The 4,781-nt window shown below is 37.9% G+C and overlaps 1 non-coding gene and 1 pseudogene across 1 annotated transcript; one reads left to right on the forward strand and one right to left on the reverse strand.

Moving 5' to 3' along the window:
* Positions 1-255: 255 nt before the first annotated feature.
* Positions 256-978, reverse strand: LOC102489004 (receptor-binding cancer antigen expressed on SiSo cells pseudogene; annotated as a pseudogene).
* Positions 979-3,400: 2,422 nt separating this feature from the next.
* On the forward strand, positions 3,401-3,504 carry LOC114009849 (U6 spliceosomal RNA). The gene has a single exon (XR_003551243.1). It is a non-coding gene; the product is annotated as a U6 spliceosomal RNA (small nuclear RNA).
* Positions 3,505-4,781: the final 1,277 nt, after the last annotated feature.

A 4,781-nucleotide genomic window follows, 5' to 3' on the forward strand; every position in this document is an offset into this window, starting at 1 on the left:
ACAAACAATTGTCTTATATTTGGAGTATTTTGAAGAAAATATTGTCTCTTAAGTCTGTTCTGTTTTTTTGAGTCTCAGTCACTAAGAATTCAAAGTACATTAGGAGAATCCTGATGTCCTGGATGGCTTGATGACTGCATTAAAGTCAAGTTGTATGTTTGTATTCTAAAAATACTCTAAAATCCATACAAATGTTGCTTGATTTGTGGAGATCAGCTCTCTCTTCCTGGCACTATGACACTTGAAGAACATTTGTTATGAAAGTTTCACACTATTTTTATTTTGTTCTTTCTTCATTAGTCATTGTGCTTCCTTCTCCATTTTCTTTTTTGTTCTGCTTCTCTTTTCTCTGTCTGATTTTACACCGCCTCAGTGCTTCTTCTGCCTGTGAGGCAGCATCTTCTTCTTGACACACATTGGTATTTTCTTGCCAGGTATCTATTGTAACCTAATTCACAAGATTGATTAATAAAAGAGGAATAATGATAGTTCCATTATTTTGTGTAGCTGCTAATCTACTAGAGAAACCCGTGATACCAACTGGGATGCCAAAATTTAATAGTTCTTTCTTCTTAATAACAGTTTTCTGAGTTTTCCTTGTGGTTGGTGCCATATCCTTAAAATAGGTTCCAGTTTTTCCAAACTATCTTGTTGTGTTACCATATTTCCATGCCCTCCTTAAATCTTTACATTTGTGGGTAATCTTCACTCCATGAAGTCCACTCTTCAACATCTGTATGCTTCAAAACTGATGAATAATCAACTGTAGTTGGCAAAGTTATTTGGTCTCCACTTCATTTCTGTACTCTGTCAGATCTGTCCCTCCCCCTCCCTGCCTGCCTGGCAGAGGCCCCAAGCGGGCATGGCCCTGTACACACACAAGGCTCACACCTGCACTACCTGTCACTTTCTCAAGCTCACACTCATCTCATTCACTCCCAATTCCACATACTCTGTCACAGCCACAGTTGCAGCCATGCAGCTGCCATGACCTCATGATTTTATTGTTTATTTTCAATTTATGTGAATAACACTCTTATTCTTTAAACTTTTTTTTCTACTACTTTTAGCTGATTTGTGCTTTTCTAGATAATGTTGGACGATCACTGATTTTAAATATTTCTCCTTTTCTAATATACTCTTTTCTATTCTTTTTTTTTTTTTTAGAGGTCTTTGCTATAGGGTGTGTGCGCTCTCCAGACAGACAGAAAGAGGCAGAGACAGAAAGCAAGAAATCACCCCCCAGGGGGGAGGGCCATGCTGCAATCCCTTCTCCTCCATTCTCCTCTCAGATCTTGGGCACACATGCACACATGCCCGGCGTGAGTTATAGCAACAATGTCCGGGACTCAAACCGTGGTGGACTACATGAGAGTCCAGCGACATAGCCATTACGCTAATTGCTGGTCCCCTTTTCTAATATACTCTTTAAAACTATAAATTTCCTCCTAAGATCCCTTACAGCATGCAAAATTTTGAGGGCTGGTCTCAAAGCCAAAAGGTTAAGGGAGCCAGAACACACATGATTGCCTGCAGTTTAAATCCCATCCCTGGCAACTTAAAAAACAAAGCAGGTCCATATGCATGGATGCCCAGGATCCCAACAGGAAGAAGAAATGGAGGGAAGGAATTGTAGTGTGACAATATCTCATTGGGAGGAGTGCTTTCTCTTTCATTCTCCCTTTCTTTTGCTCTCACTCTCTCTCTAGTAAGTGCACACATCCTCTACAATAAAAATGTTTTGATGTGTTGTGTGTTTATTATACTTCTACTGTATGAAAGACACTGTTAAAAGAATGAAAAGACAAGCCACATATAGGTAGTAAATCTTTTCAAAACACTTCTATGATAAAGAGCTAATATTCAAAATATACACAAAATTCTCTAAACTTAAACATAACTAAACAACCCAATTTTAAAATAGGGTAAAGATAAAAACAGACATCTTGCAAAATAAGATATCCAGATGGCAAATAAGCAAATGAAAGGACATTCAACATCATATGTCATTACAGAATTTCAAATAAAATGATGAGATGCCCCTCACACCTATTATTTAGAATGGCTAAAATCCAGAACTCTAAAACCCCAAATGATAGCTAGGAAGTGGAAGCCTGGGAGCCTCATTAATAGCTGGTGGGAATGCAAAATGGTACAGCCACTGTGGAAGACATTTTGGCAGTTTCTTACAAAACTTGATATATGCTTAACATATTATTCAGGAATAACACCATAGTAACCCACAAAAACCTGTACATGAATGTTTCTGACAGTTTTGTTCAAAATTGCTCAAACCTGGAATCAACCAAGATGTCCTTTAGTAGATGAATGGATAAACTGTACTATATACATAAAATGAAATATTAACCAGTTATTAAAAGTGGCCATGAAACCAGCAGTTAGCGTAATGGCTATTTCGCTGAACTCCCATGTAGCTGACTCTGGTTCGAGTCTCGGACCTGGTGGCTTAAACTCACACCGAGCGCATGTGCATGCATGCCGAAGATCCTGAGAGGAGAATGGAAGAGAAGGGATTACGGCGTGGCCATCGCCCCTGGGGGGGTGATTTCTTGCTTTCTATCTCTCTGTCTCTCTCTGTCTTTCTGGTGAGCCCACGTGCCTATCCCCCTGCTCTGTCTTTCTTGTGAGCCCACGTGCCCTATAGCAAAAACCTCTCCAAAAAAAAGTGGCCATCAAGTAACAAAATCACATGAAAGCACCTTAAATGAATATTGATGAGTGAAAGAAGCCAGGCTACAAATGCTACATACTGTATGATTCTAATAATATGTATTCTGCCAAAGATAAAAGTACACACAATAAAAAGATCAGTGGTTTCTAGGAGTTCCAAGGGAAAAAGGAGACATTTTATGTCAGTGAAAGTATTCTGTGTGATACTATAGCGGTAGGTACCTATCATTATATATTTGTGAAAGCCCAAGGGACATACAATGCAGAGATTGAGGCCTAAAGTAAACTAGGTACCTTAGTTAATAATAATGTATCAATATTGGCTCACCAATTGTAAGAAATGTACTACACTTGAGACCAGCAGATAGAATGGTGGCTGAGGTGCTGGACTCCCATATGGCCAACAACACAGTTCAAGTCTCAGAACTGCTGGGTTGAAAATCACACTGGACCTATGTGTGTGTGTGCATGCCCAAAATCCCAGAATTAAAATGTAGGAGAAAGGATTGTGGCATGGCCAATTCCCTGGGAGGAGGGGGTGATTTCCCATTTTTCCTCTCTGTCTTTCTCTGTTGAATGCACACACCCTATGGAAAAAAAACTAAAGCAAAACAAAACAACAAGAAAAATAAATGTACCACAGTTTATGCAAAATACTAATAACAGAAGAATCCATGACTAACATTATATTCAATGGTAAAGACTATATGTGCTTCAGCAGCACATGTACTAAAATTGGAATGATCCTAGGAAGATTAGCATGGCCCCTGCACCAGGATGACAAGCAAATGTCATGAAGTGTCCCATATTTTTTTAGGACTTTATTATTAATGGCATTATTACTGTGTTATAATTGTTAACAAATTTCATGTAAGGTACACACTACATTCTAAGGTCAGCCATCCTTCTTATTAAGTTTTTTACCAAGCTTAAAATGAAGCTTTGGGTTTGCAAATTATAATAAACTCAGATGAAGATAATGGTTGTACATTATTTCACTAGAAAATATAAAATTGCATTTTGTTTTGAAGGTAGGTATTAAGCTGGAATAGCTATTACACCCCTAGAATATTGCAGTTGGACCCTTCCCTTGACATTCCTTTGTTGTTTAATTCTTTAGAATCTTTGCTTTTTTTTTTTTTTTTTTTTCTTGGGGTTTAAAAAGGAAACTTTGTGAGAAAAAAAAACAACAAAGAAACAGTAACCAAAACTTTAAAATAGTGGTTTACCCATACACACCATAAAAAAGAATCAAATGGACCTGTTACAGATGAAGGCTATAATACAGGATGTCAAAACTTCACTTGAAAGTATTAAAAGCAGACTAGATCATGCAGAAAATTGAATCTCAGATGTAGAACATAGAATCTCTGGCATAGAAAAAGCCACCACGAAGACTGAGAGAACTGCCTTTCAAAAATGAGAATAATATACAAGAAATACTAGATACCATCAAACCTCCAAACATCCAGATAATTGGTATCAAAGAAGGTGAAGAGACTCATAAGGACATTGATAATATATTCCATGAAATGCTGCAAGAAAACTTTCCGAACCTAGAGAGTCATTCAAAGATCCACTCCCAAGAAATACAAAGAACCCCAAATAGAATCAACCCAAGAAAATCTTATCCAAGACACATTATAGCCAGATAGACCAAAACCATGGATGAAGACATGATACTAAGATTGGCAAGAAAGAAACATCAAGTTACCTACAAAGGATATTCCATCAGGCTAACAGTGGACCTCTCAATGGAAACAATGTGAGCAAGGAAATAATGGAAAAATAAATTCAAAGTGTTAAGGGAAAAGCAATTTTAGCTAAGAATACTGTGCCCAGCAAGATTATCCTTCATATGGGAAGGGAAGACAAGAACATTCACAGATAAAAAAAACCTGAAAGAATTTACCTACACCAGACTAGCTCTCCAAGAAGTTCTCAAGTGAGCACTATACCAGAAAATTAAGTACAGACACACAGAAATAAGAGTTAAAAAACTAAGAAAATGGGGACCAGCAGTAGCATAATGGCTATGTGGCTGGACTCCCATGCAGTTCGCATCCTGGACCCGGTGGCTTAAAACACCC

The sequence above is a fragment of the Tupaia chinensis genome, unplaced genomic scaffold, assembly GCF_000334495.1.
Source record: "Tupaia chinensis unplaced genomic scaffold, TupChi_1.0 Scaffold000640_1, whole genome shotgun sequence".
Taxonomy (NCBI): domain Eukaryota; kingdom Metazoa; phylum Chordata; class Mammalia; order Scandentia; family Tupaiidae; genus Tupaia; species Tupaia belangeri.